At 43.1% G+C, this 20,938-nt stretch overlaps 1 protein-coding gene across 2 annotated transcripts in view; it reads left to right on the top strand.

Annotated features, from left to right (window-relative positions):
* Window positions 1–20,938, top strand: part of LOC5574987 (glutamate receptor ionotropic, kainate 2) — a 64,578-nt gene that overhangs the window by 17,642 nt on the left and 25,998 nt on the right. The window lies entirely within an intron of this gene.

Here is a 20,938-nt window from a genome sequence, read left to right on the forward strand (position 1 = left end):
TTGTTGTGATTTTTTATAAAGTCCTGGACCTCAATATATGAACTAGGTCAGGGGCTCTTAAATGGAATAAGTTTGTGAAATGAGGTTTGAAGTAAACAAAAAACAATTCTAAAAATATTATTGATTTTATGGAACATAATCTGGCACAAGTGTATGTAAGTTAAGGTCTTCCAATAACTCCTTTGAATTTAGGCATACCAATGGATTTGATTGACAAATAATAATTGTTGGTCTGATTTGATGTCAAATGCGTAAGTGTCAAGTTGGACCTGAACTTTTATCCCTTCATTAAAGAGTAATTTTTGCTGAAACTAGGCCGCCATCGGCACCCATCGTTAGAATTCTTATTTTTCCTTTCTGTTTTCTCAAATTGGTGGACTCCTCGTACGTCAGCTATCTAAACAGTTTACGAAAAAGCCCATTTTTGATAAATCTTAGGTATTTCTTCACGTGATATGTCTAATATTTCCCTTGGAACACATAGCAAACTTAGTGGCATCGTATATATAAAAGATATAACTTTCATTTGAAGTTAATAAAATGTTGGCGGTCATTTTAAATTTGGCCGCCATCTTGAATTTTGTTAGAAAAATCGTTTTTCCACCATTAGCGCACCGCTTGTTTTGAATTCTGAGATCACCATCAGAAATCTGAGGAAAAATTGCGTAAGATAGGCTACAAAAACTAGATGAGCAATTGTATTTACCCTATAAAATGAACGATTTTATAAATCATGTTCTATGATTTCGACATATGTGGCGAGTGCAATTAATGCAAACTTCATTTTTTGTACAACAAAGAAATAAGTTTTCAATCGTTGGTGTTTTATTCGAGTCGAGTGAAGAATAAGAGTATTATTTTAAGTGATAAAATCTGGCGGCCATCTTGGATATTGACGCCATCTTAATCTTTAGTAGTAGAATGAGTTTTACACCTTGATAGCAAATGGAAGCAGTAACACCGCTAACGCATGACGGCTCACCATAGTAGCATGTCCGAAAGAATTTGAAACTATTGAGAACCAGAGCTACAGGTCCAAAGCCCTGATAAAAGTGGATGGTAGTGATGGCTATGACCGTGGTCATCATGTAAAGAACAAGCGGACGATGCTGTATCGTGTCAGCACCGAGGAGGCAGCCCCTCTAGCACGATGTAGGTAGCGCAACCCTGGTTAGGTGGCTATCGAAGACTCTTCACCAAGCAAGAAAGGCAAAAGTAGAGCAAACGGATTCATTTTACGGCAACAGACCCGGCAACGAATAAAGGACAACTATTGGAAAGTTGGATCTTGGAACGTGAACTGCGGAATGTCGGCGTGAACGTGGCAGCTATCCAGGAAATACGCTGGCCGAGAACCGGAGAACGCGAATTCCGAGCGGTGGACCCCATCGCCAACACTTCATTCAAGTACCACATCTACTACAGCGGTGGTGACAGAGCAGAACGTGGAGTTGGCTTCATAGTGATTGGAAAGCAGATGAAGCGAATTATTCGGTGGAAACCGGTAAGCGACCGAATCTGTGTGTTGAGAATGAAGGGCAAGTTCTTCAACTACAGCCTAATCAGCATATATGCGCCAACGAACGATAAGCCCGATGACATGAAGGATGAGTTCTATGAGAGCCTGGATAAGGCCTACGGAGAGTGCCCAAAACAAGACGTCAAGATAGTCATCGGCGACGCAAATGCGCAGTTCGGGAAACAAGATTTCTTCCGACCCGTCATTGGAACGGAAAGCCTTCATTCCGTTACCAATGATAATGGCCTGCGGCTAGTAACCTTCGCTGTTGCTAGAGGGATATAATATTGTTCGCGCACGGGTAGGACCAATTATCCGTTGTGTGATATCGGGAGTAAATTAGGCGGAGTATGTCGACATGTTGCCATTGCAATGGTCAATCTATAACTGAATTTATTGTCATTAACTGGTATACATCTACACATCCAAATACATCTGATTGTAGGGACTTACACATATCTTTGCACAAACAAATATCGACTCGGATCATTACCTCGTTGTAGCTAAAATTCGGGCGCGGTTATCCAGCGTCACGAGTTCCGCAACACACAGAACGCTGCGCTTCAATATACAACGCTTGTCGACTGATGGGGTAGCTGCGCAGTACCGTCAGCAACTAGACGAGCAGTTGGGAAGAATCAACGTTGCTGGAGCGTCGACAGCCTGTGGGACCCTATCCACGAAGCTGTGACAGCAACGGCGCGGGAAGTGATCGGCACTGGTCAACGACGAAGACGAAACGACTGGTTCGATGAAGAGTGCCAGAGGGTGACAGACATGAAGAATGTCGCCAGAAGCCGCATGCTTGTGACCGGTACCCGACAGAACAGAGAGCGGTACAGGGCAGCGAGAGCCGAAGAAAAGCGAATCCACCGCAGAAAGAAAAGGCAGCACGAAGAAAGTGTGGTAGCTGACGCTCAAGAAAGCATGAACCGGAATGATATGCGGAGATTTTATGCAACGGTCAATGGTGCGCGGCACAATACCGTACCAGTGCCCGCCATGTGCAATGATCGAGAAGGGAATTTGCTGACCGATAAAACGGCGGTGGCTGCCAGGTGGAAGGAGCACTTTCAGCAATTGTTGAACGGTGAGAATGGAAATGTAGCGAGGAACAGGATGAACATAGATGATGACGATCAAGCTGTGGACCCACCAACCATAGGAGAGGTTAACAAGGCTATCAGCGAGCTGAAGAACTGTAAGGCTGCTGGAAAGGACGAGATCCCGGTCGAGCTTCTCAAGCACGGAAGCGAGCAGCTTTACCAGTCGATCGACCGAGTACTTCTGAAGGTATGGGAGGACGAAGAATTGCCCACCGACTGGTTGGATGGCCTCATCCGCCCTATCTACAAGAAAGGGCACAGACTGGAGTGTGCCAATTACAGAGGAATTACCCTGCTGAATTCAGCGTACAAAATTCTGTCGCGCATCCTGTTTAACAGACTGAGACCGCTCGAGGAGTCCTTCGTCGGCGAATACCAAGCTGGTTTTCGTGAGGGCCGTTCGACAACGGACCAGATGTTTAGCTTGCGAATGATCCTAGACAAATTCCGGGAGTATAACTTGCAGACTCACCATCTGTTTATTGATTTCAAGGCGGCGTACGACTCAGTGAAAAGAAATGAGCTTTGACAGATAATGTCTGAACTAGTGTCACTTAGTGCGAATGTCGGAAGAAAGAATTGCGAAAATAAGATTCAGCAGGGAACCAGGTAGAGGTCGGCGGCTTCGGGAAAGACCACGAATACGCTGGCTGTACGCAGTGGAAGAAGACCTGGTAACCCTAAACGTTCGGGGCAACTGGAGAAGTTTCGCCCAAGACCGACGAAGATGGAGCTCTACAATACGCCCGGCAATGGCGTGATGCTACGCTGTAGCCATCAAGGTATCAAGGTAGGTAGCAAATGGAAGCTATATCCTTTCTCTATACGCCACTAAGTTTGCTATGTGATCCAAGGGAAATATGAGACATAGGGTAAACAGGTATAATACGCCCCCTAAGGAAAAACTGCTCTATCGCAGTAGCAAATGCATTACTCCTATAGTTTTTCGTGTCAAACTATTATTTACTTAGTTGGTCTTGCTCTGCATGCAACTTTCTCTTGCCAGATAGCTTCTAAAAAGAGTACAAGACGTTTTTGTGGTGTACAGAGTCTGCGTTATGAGATTTATGATAAAATGCTTCTCACCGTGCATGTCTGCAAAGCAAAACAAAAAAAAAAACGTTTCAGTGTTCTATAATGTGAGCGCAGCCCTGTACACGATGAGCTTTCCATTTAAAGTGTGGGAAAGCGTACACGGAGACGGAATTCAACTCAATTTTGGGTTGTTTCAACGCAATTCCGTAGTTGAGCCCAATAACTCAATTTTGGCTAAATTTCCAAGGTCCCCACTAGGTAGTTTGGCTTTAATTCCATTAGAGAAATATACTCAATTTTGGGTTGATTTAACGCAAAATTGAGTTCTTTCGACCCAAACATAAGAAAAGTTGCATTTACCCAAATTTGGCTTATTGGGCCAAAGTACCCCCATTGGGTAGATGCAGCTCTCTCTATTTTTGACAACATTCGTGTGGGAGAAAGAGAAAACCGAGAGATTTTGGGTTGAAACTATAATCGATATACTTAATTTTGGGTAAAGTAAACTCAAAAATTAGGTAAAAATATTTCTCCGTGTAAGCTTCAGCTTTCATTGGAATCGGGTGCAATATGATGCGACCGATGCGACCACACACAGCCTTGGGTTGTATTGATGGACGCGAGAATGATGGGAGCGTTCAGTGGAGACGTTTCGAATGATGAGAGCGAGAGAAGATGATTTCACGAATGGGTGTGAAAGAGACGCGTTGACCATTGATGATCGGTCCACATTTGTATGGGTTAAAGAATGCAAAAACCTAGCGCGGATGGAACATGATCGTTTTGTGGAGGTTCAGTTTGTTAGCAGATTTTGCGACGAGCGCATACCGTTTCGTGGAAGTTAATCGGCAAGCGTCAGTTACCACAATGGCGCAATTCGGTAGGCTTTGTGAAGTGAATTTTTTTTTTCTGGAGCGACAGATCTCCATACTAAAATAGTTTGAAGCGACAGGTCTTCAATAGACCAATATGGTATTCCATACCAGATAATTTCCAATACTTACAACCTGAATGAGGTATGAATGAGCCCTGCATAAGAGGTAAAATACCTCAAATAATACCTTCTGCATATTCTACAAATACCAAGCTGATAACTAGATCAGGTATTGTAATACCTAAATAATACTTGATGGATTTTCATATAAAAGTGAAATTTTTCAATACTAGTTCAATACCTCCAGCAGTCCTCAATAGCTGTCGAATACCAAAATGAAGTATTTTTAATTGTTTTAAACATTTTTGTCAAATACCATTATAATACCAAAATGAGGTATTGATAACTGAACAATACCTAATTGTGGTATGATACCAAAATATGGAATGCATAAGTTATTGGCGAGTTATTCTTTCCTCCTCGGGTATCGGACCCAAAATTTTACACCAAAAAGCTAATTTTCGATATTTTTGGTTTTCCTATTGGCTGTTTATACTTCTCACAGATCTTATATGCGCAACATCTTTTTTTCGCGGGTATTTAAGATATGCAATCATATTTACGTGTTGAAGAAGCCTCAATCCCTTGAAAATGAATTGGGGCGTATTGCCCGGTTGGGGCGCATTATACCAATTTACCCTATCACGTGAAGAAACACCTGTTGTAATCTTGTAATGGATGTAATTTTACTTCGGTAAGCCCCTTAACTACATGTAAGCAAAGCGTTATTATTGGACCCCTTGAATAAAGTTAGTTGAAGATTTCTAGCGTAACAGAGCACGCGTGTTTTATTTCTGTATACCGAAACATGGTGTCAGAAGTGGAGAAATCTGCCTAATAAAAGTTAATTGAGCAGATTTGCGATCAATATAATCGATAAATCGTCGGTTGTGCGAGTTTTTCGTAGTTGCGGCGCGAAATACGTGTATAAATATCGCGGTCGAAAGCATTGCAAGCCTCATCAAAATGGCGGAAGAAATTGCGCAGCTGCTAAAGCAGCAAAATCAGATTTTCGCCAATTGGGCGGAACGAATGGGAAATTTCCAGATAACCATCCCGAATCCAGCGTCACCAGCACATATGACTTCCCAATCAGTGCCGTTACCACCACCACTTTGCTTGGAAGGAGATATGGAGGAGAACTATACTTTCTTCAAATCCAATTGGAAAAATTATGCAGTCGCTGTCGGCATGAACGACTGGCCTGAAACCGAAAATAAGAAGAAAGTCAGTTTTTTGTTGTCAGTCGTTGGAACGGATGCACTGAAGCGTTACTTCAATTTCGAGTTAAGTGAGCAGCAGAAATCGTCTCCGGAAGCTGTATTAGAAGCAATCAGGAACAAGGTAGTGCCAGTTCGAAATATTATTGTTGACCGGCTGGAGTTTTTCTCTGCGATCCAGATTCCGACAGAAACAATCGACGAATACGTGAGTCGTTTGAAGGTGCTGAGAAAACCGTGTCGATTTGGTCCATTGGAGCAGGATATGATGGTGTTTAAAATAGTGACGTCGAACAAGTGGTCTAGTTTGAAAGCGAAAATGTTGACCATGTCAGATGTGAACCTGACGAAAGCCATCGACCTTTGCAGGACGGAAGAAATTACAGCACGACATTCAAAGCAGCTGTCTTTGGAAACGCCGGTGGAAGTCAACAAGGTTACCGATCAAGTTTGCAAGTTTTGTGGTGGCAGACATCCTTTCCAACGAGGATCGTACCCGGCCTTTGGAAAACGTTGTGATAAGTGTGGTGGCAGGAATCATTTCCAAAAGGTCTGTATATCGAGTGGATCATTTGGAAGGCCGAAGCAAGGTAGAAGAGTGAAAGCGGTAACAACATCGGAAGCGAGGTCTATCCGGGCTGCTGATGACGATGAAGAACGAGAGATCTGGATCCAAGAAGAAGAAGAAACTGTGATTGGGAAAATTATGGATAATTCTGCCACAGGAGGTGCGGTTTTGGCTGAACTCTCACTGAAGTTTGGAAACGTGTGGAAAAATGTTTGCTGTGAGCTGGATACCGGTGCCCGCGCTAGTATAATCGGAATTGACTGGCTGAAAAAATTGTCGGGAGAAGTTGATCCAGAGTTGAAAGCTTCCAAGTGCCGTTTGCGAGCCTTCAACGGCACCTCGATCTAAGTCCTGGGGAAAATTGAAGTGCAGTGTCAGCATAAGGGCCGGTGATACACGATGGTATTCCAGGTGGTGAACATAAATCATCCACCGCTGCTATCAGTGGCAGTTTGTACCACCCTTGGCCTGGTCAAATTTTGCAACACCGTTCGTCGTGATTCAGCTGCGTATCAAGTGCTAGACAAGTATTAAGAAGAAGCCAGAAACATCGTGCGAAACTATCAGGATGTATTTGAAGGATATGGGAAAATGGAAGGCACCGTCAGGTTGGAAATTGACGAAACCGTGAAGCCAGTGATTCAGACACCCCGTCGCATTCCAATTGCCTTCAGAGAGGATCTCCGACGAAAGTTAGATCAGCTGGTTCAGGACGGAATCATTCGGAAGGAGTCCCAACATACCGACTGGGTGAGTAACTTAGTTATAGTGAAGAAAAATACCCCTGGGTTGGATTCTCTTCGCGTGCGTCTGGATCCCATTCCTCTAAATAAAGCCCTGAAGCGTCCAAACCTTCAGTTTACAACATTGGATGAAATATTACCAGAACTCGGAAAAGCAATGATATTTTCAACGGTTGACACCAGAAAGGGCTTCTGGCAGGTAGTATTAGATGAAGCCAGTAGTAAGCTTACTACTTTTTGGACCCCATTTGGGCGCTACCGGTGGCTCAGAATGCCTTTCGGTATTTCCTCAGCGCCGGAAATATTCCAGGCAAAATTGCAAGAAGCGCTACAGGGACTTGAAGGTATTGAATGTTTGGCGGACGATATTTTAATAATCGGAACAGGGGATAACTTTGAAGAAGCCTTGGCATGTGAAAACGAAAGATTGGAAAATCTGTTGATACGTCTTCGAAGTAATGGTGTGAAACTCAACATTACAAAACTTAATTTGTGCCAAACGTCCGTCAACTTCTAAAAAGACAATTTTTGATATGCGGAAAATTGAAGCCATACAAAACTACCCTCCGCCAACGTCACCTAAAGAAGTTCACAGATTCGTGGGCATGGCTAATTACCTTGCGATGTATATTCCTAATTTGAGCAGTAAACTTGTTTCTCTGAGGAAGCTTATTCTTGAAAATGCATCTTGGCGCTGGACTTCTGAGGAGAAGACCGAGTTCGATAACGTAAGACAGTCTATTTCCGAGCACACTGCATTGCAATATTATAACCGTACCGAACCGTTGTTAATAGAATGCGATGCCAGCTGCCAAGGGTTGGGTGTAGCCGTATACCAGCAAAAGGGCGTCGTCGGATATGCATCTCGAACGCTCACCAAAACGGAAAAGGGTTACGCTCAAATAGAGAAAGAATTGCTGGCGATAGTATTTGCCTGTACACGCTTTGATCAGTTAATCGTTGGTAACCCCAAGGTCATTATCAAAACTGATCACAAACCGCTATTGAACATTTTTGAAAAACCTCTGCTCACCGCACCAAAGCGCTTGCAACACATGCTGCTGGCCTTGCAGCGGTATAATTTGGTTCTGAAATTTGTCAAAGGCAAGGACAATGTAGTGGCCGATGCCATATCAAGAGCACCTAGCGACTCTGACAGCAATGGTATCATGGCAAAGCAGCATGTGTACACAATTCTTGCTGGGGTTGAAGAAGTACAACTGCAAAATTGCCTTAACATCTCCAGCGAACGAATTTCTGAAATCATCCGCCATACTGCTAACGATGAAGGACTTCAGTGTGTGACAGAGTATATTCGCAGAGGATGGCCGAAATCCGTTGATGGGGTGCCTTGTCATGCTAAAATGTATTTCAAGTATAGAGATGAGTTGACGACCCAAGACGGGTTGGTATTCCGAAATGAAAAGATAGTTATTCCTCCAATATTGTGGCGTTCCATGATTGGTCGAGTTCACACCGCTCATTCTGGTGTAGAAGGAACGCTCAAGTTGGCACGAGCAAACATATTTTGGCCTGGAATGTCGAATCACATCAAGCACACCATCTCGCTTTGTGCCACTTGTGCCAAATTTTCTGCATTCCAATGCAAGCCACCTATGCAAACGCACCCTGTCCCTGTGCATGCATTCCAGTTTATATCAATGGATGTATTGACGGTTCCATACAAGGGCAAGGCAAGATATTTTCTTGTAACGGTAGATCACTTTTCCGATTTTTTTGAACTGGATTTGCTACCAGATCTTACGATGCACACAATGGTGGATGTTTGCAAGAAGAATTTTTCGCGGCATGGAAAACCACAACGGATTTTGACCGATAATGGGAGCAATTTCGTCAACAGTGACATGGCACGATTTACCAAAGAATGGGACATTGAGCATGTGACATCCTCGCCGTACCACCAACAAGCGAAAGGGAAGGCCGAATCTTCTGTAAAGATAGCAAAAAAGCTTATTAAGAAGGCTGAAGATTCGAAGCAGGACTTATGGCTGATGCTGCTGAACTGGAGAAACACACCGAACAAGCTTGGATCCAGCCCGGTATGCAGGTTATTCTCTCGGAGCACGAGGTGTGAGGTTCCCATGTCTGCCACGAACCTTATGCCAAGAATCGTTCCGAATGTACCAGAAGCTATCCAGGATAATAAAAAGAAGGTAAAGTACCAGTACGACAAGTCAACTCGCCGACTCCCTTCTCTTGAGGTTGGTGATCCTGTATTCGTTCAACTAAATCCGGATGTCTCTAAAACTTGGGTGCCAGCTGAAATTAAGAATAAGCTCAGTGAACGCTCGTATTTGATAGAAAGAAACGGGACGACGTATAGGAGGGATGTGGTACACGTAAAACCGAGGAATGTTGGGGGTTCTAGTTTTCCTATCGCTGAATCGAATCCGCATGAAGAACCAACACCAAATGTTTCTCTGCAATTATCATCTTCATTACCCTCCGCAGAAACACCTGGCGATGCTTGGAGGGACACAGCCTTGCTAGAGATACAATCAGTCGACCAAAGTTCCAAGCAAGCACCAGCAATTGCCGTTCATTCACCGAACCGAAAACATTTAGAGACACCTGTCACGAAAACGACACCACAACCCGAGAGGATGAACAAACCAAAGAGAGAAGTTAAAATGCCTACTAAGTTCAAAGATTACGTTATGAGTTAATTACTTTTCTTTGTTTGAAAAAGGGAAGATGTTGTAATCTTGTAATGGATGTAATTTTACTTCGGTAAGCCCCTTAACTACATGTAAGCAAGGCGTTATTATTGGTCCCCTTGAATAAAGTTAGTTGAAGATTTCTAGCGTAACAGAGCACGCGTGTTTTATTTCTATATACCGAAACAACACCCAATATTTATCAAAAAATGGGCTTTTTCGCAAACTGTTAAGCTAGCTGGCGTACGAGGGGTCCACCAATTTGAGAAAACCGAAAGAACCACACTTAAGTTTTATCGAAAGCTAGCGATCAGTGACATAAAATTGGAATTTTTACGATGGGTGCCGATGGCGGCCTGGTTTTAGCGAGAATTGCTCATAAGTAATCGAAGTAGTGATTACGGATGATTTGGTATTTTTCCGGTTTTTTTTTTCTACGAATTTTATCGAATACGCAGAGAAACAAGTTTTTTTTTCTCAAACACAAAAATACCGATATTTAAATGATTTAAGGTCGATGAATCTAAATGCCACGAAACGACTGAATTTTGAGATATCGGCCGTTGAAAATGCATTATTTATCGATATCGGTTAACTTGCATGCAAGTTTATCAGCACGTTGATTTGTGTGCCTAATTTACACAGACAAAAATATTTGAATTAATTAGTAGTGTAAACCTGAGAATATTGTAAAAATAAACCAAGCTCATTTATTATTACAGCAACTAAATTATATTTTTCAAATCAAGTAACGAAGAGTTGTACAGTGCATTTTTCGTTTGAATTGCCGATCTAATCCAGCTTCCGAATCTAATTACACCAAAATTCAGCTGCCAGATTAGCCAAATCCAATTTCAAACCTCTCCATTTCATTACGCGGAGTTTCGCTGATGATATTATATCTTCTCCTCTTTTCACTGTCACCACAGAGTGGTAACAAATATTTCAACGCTTCAACACTCCCGCAAAAAGGGCAAAACTTATCAACGTGATGAGGAAAGATGAAAAATTTCTTTCCGAAAAAAAAAGGGAAGCTCATGTTTGCGTCTACCGAACCCGAACGAGTTGAGAAACAAATAAAGTGTTTCAGTTTTTGTTGGGAAAGAGAAAACTCGCATAAAATCACGTCTGAATTATAACCAAACACTAGAATATCCACGACTATGTGACTTTCAAAAGCTTGTACCTCTAAGCATGGAAGAGGTTGGAGCTCGGGACTTGTTCCCGAGCGCCAATAAAAAACCACCAGTCGGCGTTTTTCTCGGGGAGCGACTGGGCCCTGGAACCAGGTTTCTGGCCTCCTGTCAGCCCAAGCGGAATCTGCTTAGGAGACGTGGCAGGAATTTAACGCTGGGCTGTGTTGAATCTAAAAAAAAAACATAGGTCTAATAGCAGCTCCGTACAAGCGACTCGTGCCGTGGTCCTAATTAAGGTATACTGGCTACATACGTACCCAGACTGAATCTTGGAATACTATATTGTAACTTGGCGCAACAAGCCGGCAGTCGAAAGTACAGTAACAGCTGTAGCAGCAACGACAGAAGACGCAGTGCCACAGAATCCAGAGTGCAGTGGGTTGAACGTAGTTCCACAAAAGCCGAAAGTGGCAGAGTGCCTTGCGGAGGAACTCCACAATTACGTGGACAATAAGAACAACGTCCACAAGGAAATAAAGCTTATGATGGTACGGATCCGAAACCCCCTCCTATCGGCGATGAAGGAGTATGATACGGTAAGAGCCGAACCAGCGGAGTGCCGGTGTCTACGGCATCACAGTGGTGGATGTCAAGCAAAACTGTGTGGAAGAAATGGCTGCGAGCTGAAACATCATGAGGTCATATTCCGCCAAATATTTCTCCAAGTGACGCGAGCAGACCATTACCAAATCATCGTTTAGAGTCTACATCACATCCAGTGGCAAATTCTACCGATCACGGATGCCATACTCACCAGGTAGCCTCTAATCAGGCTCTGTTCCGTTACCTACCCATAGCGCTTCACGGAAAGAATGAGTCGATCGAGACATTTGCCTCCCTGGACGACGGTTCAGAACTCACTCTGCTTGACGAAGAATTGGCGGACAAGTTGCAGCTAGAAGGAGAAACAGTCCCGCTCTGCCTGCTCTGGACTGGAGGTACGAGGCGTTGAGAGAGTGTCTTTAAGAGTGTACAACTTAAGATCGCCGCGAAACACGCGGTTTCAAGAAGTACGCCATGCATCGAGTACTGTGGCTGAACCTCTTCTTAAATCGCAAACGCAGAAAATTAAAGAGCTATCCGAGCAATACCCACATCTTGAAGCTCTGCCGATCACTTCTTATCAAGATGTGTGACCGAGAATTCTCATCGGAATAAAGGATCAGGAGTAGGGTGGGGCTTATTTCCAAAAATCTTCCGTAGTCAGGATTTACAATGTGGAAAATGATCATCGGTCCCAAATTAACATCCTGTGAAAAAATGAGAATTTTTGGTGAAGGTTTAGAGGTGGCGCAAAGGGCGTAAGTGCAGTTTTCCCATTTTAGTGAACTTTGATAAATTTTGGTATGCTATTCAGCTTGTTTTGGTAATTTTAGGACCCTTAGGGGCTAAAAATCACCTCAAAATTGCGATATCTCCACTCCTTTAGATGATATTTGAAGAAATATATTTTATGCCTGCGATTTTCGGCCCTTGAATAGGTTACGCTGACTGCCCAGACAACCAGAAATCGCATGAAAGTTCACGTTACAACTCGTTTATCCATACTAATTACATCAAACTCGCTAAACACCGTGAATAAACTCGTCAGATTGATGAGTTTCCTCGCATAAAACACTTCTTTTCTGAGTTCATTTGTACATTTTGCTTCGTCCCGTAAACACGTACAAAGTAAATCGGATCAATCCGTAGCAGCTGTCAAATCATCATTTGTTATCATAAGTTAAGTCGCATAATATTTCAGGTTAGTTCGGTAGAATATTTATACACTCGCATTGTATGTTATTATTCATCACATAATATATGCACGCATATCGCCTCCACTTTTGTACGTAGAAGGCCGTTTCGCAACATCTTATAAGTGAAATTTTGCACATATAGAGCCTCCAGGTGACTTCGTTATACGTACATTTTGGTTGTCTGGGTGATCACTATGAACCCGAATAAGCATATGAACATCTGAGGAGGATTCCTATGCTAGTAGAATGAAACAAAGAGCAAAGAAGAATGAGAGAAGAACAAAGAACACAGAAGAATGTAAGGTAAACAGGTGGGAGGGTGAAACTAGTGATGTCTGCACAGTTCGAACGAAACGTGTAAATTTCTGAGTCATATAATGCACATAATTGGAGCGTGGAATATCATGGATATTTACATGACATGTCATGTTAATTTCAATTATATATCATGTTATTCAGCAGGATCCTAAGTGATTACATGACATATAACACATTTTTACATGATTCCAGACTAAAATTTACGTCAGGTTTACATCGCATAAATGAAGTTAACATGACGTGTAATCTTCATTATATTCAACAGTGTGAGTGAATCTGAGGAATCTTGAAAAATCTCGATTTTACGCAATGGAGAAAAGTTCCAGTAGAAAACGATGATTATATTCACTTCTATTTAATATTACCTACTTCAGAAATATTTCGAGCAATTTTTCTTCAAGTAGGGGAAGAGCACCAATTTTTTACCCATCTCTAGTTTTTGAGCCATGCATACGGTTTTAGTTAACTCTTTATGGAAAAAATGCAGTAATGACTAAAATGTCCTCAACTCCATGCGAAGTTCATTATTCTCCTGGTAGAAATAGATAAATGAATGTCCATAAATACAATTTCTTACTTTAGCTCAATAGTCGTTCGGTTATTTTTTTTTTTTCCTGAATGTTGATAGCAATTTATCGAAAAGGACCGTTGCAAAATATACATCCTGGAAATTTGGTTTTATTCGAGAGGTTTTCAACCTGAAGTGCTTTATCTCTCGCATCCTATAGACGCTCGTGCACTAATATGAATTTTGACTACCGATTTTTCACTTCTGCTGTTTTTTATATACATCAATTTCAAATACAGGTGTAGAACGATGTATTGAATTTCAACTGCATTTGTTTGTCCGAAGTTGTGTTGAAGGTGTTGTGGCGAAAGTGAAGTATTGGAAGACCAAACGCAATGAATTTCTGAAATGGCATCATAATCCAGAAGGAAGAGGAGGAAGTGTTATTGCTAGAGAGCAGAAATCGTTTATGGATTTACCTAATAAGTATATATCGTGCGGGATCAAAATGAAGAAATATGAATCCAAACCCTTCTACTTCATATAAAACGCCTTCTATTTGTATGAAGTGTACGGAATTTTGAGCCTGTATGGATTTAGATCCCCTATGTAATTTCTTTCAGATTATAAAAGCAATTGCTGCATTTATATCAAGCGGACATTCTAAAATACTAAATTAGTGTTAAACTTGCACATAACCACATCTCATACATCCAACCCAGATATTTTCACGGTTCTGCAGTTCATTCTAATATAATATCATCAGTTTAACCCACCCCACCTTACATTCTTCTGTGTTCTTTGTTCTTTCTCTCATTCTTCTCTGCTCTTTATTCCATTCTACTAGCATAGGAATCCTCCTAAGCTATTCATATGCTTAATCGGGTTCATATTAATCAGTCAGCGTAACTTATTCAAGGGCCGAAAATCGCACGCATAAAATATATTTCGTCAAATATCATCTAAAGGAGTGGAGATATCGCAATTTTGAGGTGATTTTTAGCCCTTAAGGGTCCTAAAATCACCACAACAAGCTGAAAAGCATACCAAAATTTTCCAGAGTTCACTAAGATGAGAAAACTGCACTTACGCCCTTTGCGCCACCTCTAAACCTTCACCAAAAATTCTCATTTTTTCAGACGATGTTATTTTGGGACCGATGATCATTTTCCACTTTGTAAATCCTGACTACGGAAGATTTTTGGAATTAAACCCCACCCTAATCAGGAGCCCTGTTCAGAAAAGCCGCGAGGGAGCGATGCACGAGCCGATCGCGGTCAAAACTAGGCTAGGATGGACAATTTGTGGGGCAGGAAATAGCAACGATGCAGCAAATCTCGTGCATTCCGTTTTTCACATCTGTGCCTGCAATTCGTCTCCGGATGAGACCTTACATAAAATGATTAAGGAGTATTTCGCCGTTGATAGCTTGGGTTTTGTTCAACCAAAGAAATGTTTCCTCTAGGCAGAAGAAGAGCGAGCGCAGATTCTGCCCGAGACTCATACAGTCAGGTTTGTTGTGGCGATACGACAATGTTCGACTGCCTGACAGTTTTCCGTTGACCCTCCAACGACTGCTTTGCCTCAAGAAGCGAATGAATAAATACTTTTTACTAGCGGATGCTCTCAACAACAAGGTCAGAGATTTCGTCGAAAAGGGCTATGCCAGGAAGCTCACCAAAGAAGAACTTTCCGAGAATATCCCTTGGACGTGGCACCTTCCGATGTTTCTCGTGACAAACCCCAATAAGCCTGGAAAAATTCGAATGGTGTGGGATGCTGCCGCGGTAGCTCACGATGTGTTTCTGAATTCAGCTTTGCTTAAGGGACCTGATCAGTTCTGCGAACTGTTTACCATATTGGTCCAATTCCGTGAAGGGCAGGGACCGATACGGGCGAGCACTGCTAGAAGGCGATGTTTAAGGGTCCGGCGACACCAGTCGAAACATGTCCAGACAAGTTGAGGATTATCGTGGAAGGTCTTTTTCCGCATCATGACCCAACAGTGTGGCCGCCTACGCCATACGAAGACGAGGAAGAAGAACCCGGAGGTGAGCGAATCTCTAATGAAGAGCTATTAACAGTGGCGAAGGGTCTGAAGGTGAAGAAAGCTCCCGGTCCGGATGGGATCCCCAATGTAGCACTAAAAACCGCGATATTGGCGTTCCCGGATTTGTTCAGGACGACGCTGCAGAAACTCTTGAATGAAGGCTGTTTCCCAGACAGTTGGAAGGTTCTGAACCTGGTGTTGGTGCCAAAACCAGGGAAGCCACCAAGGGACCCAGCATCGTATAGACCTATATGTTTGCTGGACACACTTGGTAAGCTCCTGGAAAGGATCATCCTTAACAGGCTGACACAATACACAGAGAGCGAGAGTGGCTTATTGAAGAGACAATTCGGATTCCGGAAAGGGGTCTCGACGGTGGATGCAATCCGGACAGTTGTGCAGAATACGGAGAAGGCATCCAAACAGAAGAGGAGAGGCAATCGGTTCTGCGCCGTAGTGACGATTGACGTCAAAAATGCTTTCAACAGCGCCAGCTGGGAGGCTATAGCCTTAGCACTGCGAGTTCCTGGCTATTTGTGCAGTATGCTAAAAAGCTATTTCCAAAACAGAGTCCAGGTATATGAAACGGAGTTGGGTCAAAAGTCGTTCAGGATCACGGCAGGAGTGCCACAAGGCTCAATCCTTGGTCCAACGCTTTGGGACGCGATGTACGATGGAGTATTAATGCTGGAGCTACCTAACGGAGTGGAAATCGTTGGATTCGCAGATGATGTCGTTCTAACGGTGACTGGCGAGACGTTGGAAGAGGTCAAAATGCTGACGACGGAAGCGATTGACACGGTTGAAGCGTGGATGACTGGAGCAAAACTGCAGCTGGCTCATCATAAGACGGAGCTAGTGCTGGTTAGCAACCTCAAAGCCGTTCAGAGGGTTGAAATCAACATCGGTAGACAAGATATTTCATCAAAACGTGCTTTGAAGCATCTGGGGGTGATGGTAGATGACCGTCTAAACTTCAACGCTCACGTGGACTTTGCCTGCGAAAAGGCGTCGAAGGCGGTCAACACGATAGCGAGGATCATGCCGAACGTCGGAGGACCGAGAAGTAGTAAAAGGCGTCTCCTAGCGAGTGTAGCGGTCTCTATTCTCAGGTATGGAGTCCCAGTCTGGGCCGCAGCGGTAAAAACCAAGCGTAAACGGAGGATGTTGAACAGAACATTCCGACTCATGGCCATACGAGTAACGAGCGCCTATAGGACGATTTCATCGGAGGTAGTATGCGTTATCGCTGGCATGATGCCCATCTGCATCACCCTGGCCGAGGACGTGGAGTGTTATGAGCGAAGAGGCACCAGAAATGAGAGAAGGATCGTCAGAACGGACTCGTTGGCTAAGTGGCAGCAAGAGTGGAACAACGCGGAGAAGGGAAAGTGGACTTACCGTCTAATTCCAAATGTATCACTGTGGGTTAATAGGAAGCATGGAGAAGTGAACTTCCATCTGACGCAGTTTCTGTCCGGACACGGCTGTTTCCGGAAGTATCTGCATCGGTTTGGACATGCTTCTTCACCTTTTTTCCCAGAGTGCGAGAATGTGGAGGAGACACCGGAGCACGTAGTCTTCGAATGTCCTAGGTTCGAAGAAGTGAGGAGGGACATGCGAGGAGTCACTGTCGATAACGTTGTCGAAGAGATGTTACGAGAAGAAGGCATCTGGAACGCTGTCGATAGCACGGTATCGAGAATAATGTCCGAGCTTCAGAGGAAGTGGCGTAGCGACCAACCATCTGCTAGCTAGAGTGAACGCATGAAAAGGAAGAATGGCTGCTCGGTTTCGGGAAATATTCCTTTGGCTACTCTGACGGAGTAGGCTAGATCCACCGCCGGGGACTAGCTGAGTAGACGCGGCGTTGCACCGGTCTCGGGTCGTAGGAGCACCAGTGTACCGGACGATAAGCTTCACCGGAATCGCTGGACTGGTCGTCCCGTAAAAAAGTGAAGATCAGCAGTAGCAGCAGCAGCAGCAGGAGAATCAGTCTCGGAAGAACTTCCATCGCCGGGTAATTCTTCGTTGGTGTAGGCTAGGTTCACCGCCGGGGACTAGTTGAGTAGACGTATCATAGCGCCGGTTTTAAGGTCGTGGGGGCACCAGTGAACCGAAAGCTAGGCTCCACCGGAATCGCTGGACTGACTTCGGCACCCTTCCGGTCGGCTCGAAACGTAGAAAAAGAAGAATCGGTCTCGGGAGAATTTTCACCGCCGGGGAATTCTTCGTCGGTGTAGACTAGGTCCACCGTCGGGGACTAGTCGAGTAGAGTACGTCGGGACGCTGGTAATGGGTAGTCGAGGCGCCTACGAACCGGAAGTTATGCTCAACCGGAATCGTTGGACCGACCTCGGCATCCTACCAGCTGAACAAAGAAAAGGAGAAGGTCGTCGTAACTGTGTGAGTACGCGCTCTGAATGAGTGCAGAGTAGTGTACAAACTGGAGCCAAAGGGCTCAGAATATTACATGTAGGTACTAACAAATTGACGGGTCGCCAATGGGCGAAAATAGTAGATACCGTAAAACGGGGTAACTTTGATAATGCGGGTAACTTTGATAGTTCGAGACCCACAACATATTAAACGAAATAACGAAGTTTCTGTTAATCAGTTAAGCAAAACGAATGCAAAAGTAAAGAGTATTAGTATGACACTTCATGTCAAAGCTATTTTCATTCTAATCAAGTGCATTTGAGGCTTTTTATACGAATATTAAAAATTGACACAATTTTAGCATTTTCGAAACGCTTACAAACAATCTGTTCTACGATCACTATTTGATGTAGTTTTGAATAGTTGGCCATTTATCTTTGACAGCCTAGTTATCATAGAACTTGAATACGTTCTCAAATCTCTTAGCGAATAGCATTCTCACAAACTGGGACCATTTTTGTAATCTAAGTCAGATATTTCCATATAACGTTAAACGCCTAGAGGTATGCAATGCCCTACAAATGTTCGTTATTCATTCAATTTTGTTCGATTCATACTCCATTATCAAAGTTACCCCAAAACAGAAAACCAACTTTCGATTATATGAAAAATTATATATCCATTCATAATAAATCTTTTGGAAATCTATCGACAGCAATCGATAGCTAGGATGCCAGTACTTGTTTTAAAAATATAAATTATTATTCTTTGAAACAGCAAGCATAAATATTCAAGTTTTCTTCGAAAAAACTATCAAAGTTACCCCGTTTTACGGTACTAACAAATTACTAACGTGAGGAGCCGAAGGACTCAGCATGAGGCACAACGTTGAACAGTTTTAAAACTGCTAACAGGAGCCGAAGGGCTCAGCATGTAGAATAACAAATTAAAGAGGTGCGCTCAGCACGTTAGCCTCCCCTCCGAAGTAATACTGGAAGGTGGTTCCGGAGGGTTATGGTACTAAACCTAGGAGAGTGTTTTTAGTGGGGAAGGCACTTTGTGGATCCCACACCGCGCCAAAAATTACACTGGCATGAGCATGAACATATACAGGCCAGTCTATGAAGATTTTTAAACTCCTAGTTGCATGGAAAAAAAAAAACTGCTAAAAGGCGAATACCGTCCAATAAAACGATAAATGCTACGTGTTTTCATGTCCGTGTTCGATCCGCTTGGGCTAATTGCCCAGGTCCTTATGTACCCTAAAAACCTTACTGCAAGACGTCTGGCGCTCTGGTATCGGCTTGGATGATCAAGTGGATGACACCATCTTCGAACGTTGGCAAACATGGCTCCAAGTCCTGCCACAAATCGAGCAGATCAGCATTCCTCGATGCAACTTCAGTGCTCGTTGTTGATCAAAGAGCTGCAACTTCACACATTCGTGGATGCCAGTGAAAATGCTATTTGCGCTTGAACCGTGACGACGTCGTGGACTGCAGTATAGTTGCCGCAAAAACCAGAGTTGCACCATTGAAGTTCCTCTCTATACCTAGACTGGAGCTCTAAGCAGCCTTGATTGGTGGTCGACTTGCACGAACACTCTCCGAAGCGCTCACGCTCCGGATCTCCCGTAAAGTTTTCTGGTCTGACTCACAAGATGTCCTGTGCTGGATCAAATCTGACCACAGCCGCTGTTCTCCATTTATTGCGTTTTAGATTAGCGAAATCCTCTAGTTGACAGAGATGAATGAGTGGAGATACGTTTCCACTGACCTCAACGTTGCGGATGATGGCACGAAATGGAAGGGACTTCCGGATTTAAAACCTGAAGCAAGATGGTTCAACGGCCCCCCATTACTCTATCTCCCGGAAGATCTTTGGCCACACACGTCGAGAAGCTTAAGCACTTAAGCACTTGAACTCCGTCCCAGTGCAATGTCACACTTTGTCGCAGCCGTCGTAAGAGTGAATGATTTGTCCAGTTGGGTTCGATTAGTTCGAGGCGTTGCGCTAGTACAACGTTTGTCGAAAAATTTAAAATTGAAGTGCATGAAGATGCCAATCATAACTGGCCCACTTTCCAGCCAAAAAATAATATGTGCGGAAGAATACCTACTTTGTCAGACGCAGCTAGAAGCTTATCCCGACAAAATTGTTCTACTCCAAAGTTCGCAACATGAGCCGAAGCTGTTCAAAACACCGTTGCCTAAAACAAGCCCACTATACTAAAAATCGCCGTGGCTGGATCAGAATGGAGTTGTGTGGATCACGGTGCTCCCCTGACCGAGATCGTTGAAATTTTTAGTTACGCCCACTTTGAAGTGTAACTATCAAAATCACTATTTTCAGATTCACTTTTCAGATTAATTAGGCATTCTTATACCGGTAAACATGTTAAAATGTTTTCAATGATACATTGTCAAGGTCTTTCACAATTGACTGATTGTTCATAGGCTCAAGCGATATAAAGCATTACGGAGCCAATTTCATCATGTAATCAAATCAGTTTTATACAACAATATTTTAGATGGTTTACTGAGGCAATGAACTCACGATTCAGATTATTTAACATGTAATTTATGTTGTATATCGAAGTGCAAGATGACGTCAAAGAATATTCTCGGACTTGAGTTTTCGGTTATGAGTAGCAGTAGGTATGGTATAAAATGAAATTAGCGATGTAGAAAGCAGCGATACAAAATTTAAAAAAAAATAATGCTAAGTTTAGAACATCCGTTATTATTTTGTTTAATGGAATTTAAAATCGTAGAACTTACAGAGCTTAATTTTAGATGTTTGTCCTTATCACCTATGAAAAGTTTGTTTAGCAAATTATGATTTATTTTAATTTGTCTCTAATTATAGCAAAAAGTGAGTCTTTACTTCACAGGCAAAGTTTGTGATAGAAAAAATGAAAGTTTACATCATCAATTTGTGTAGGA

The sequence above is a fragment of the Aedes aegypti genome, chromosome 1 (genome assembly GCF_002204515.2).
Source record: "Aedes aegypti strain LVP_AGWG chromosome 1, AaegL5.0 Primary Assembly, whole genome shotgun sequence".
Taxonomy (NCBI): Eukaryota; Metazoa; Arthropoda; class Insecta; order Diptera; family Culicidae; genus Aedes; species Aedes aegypti.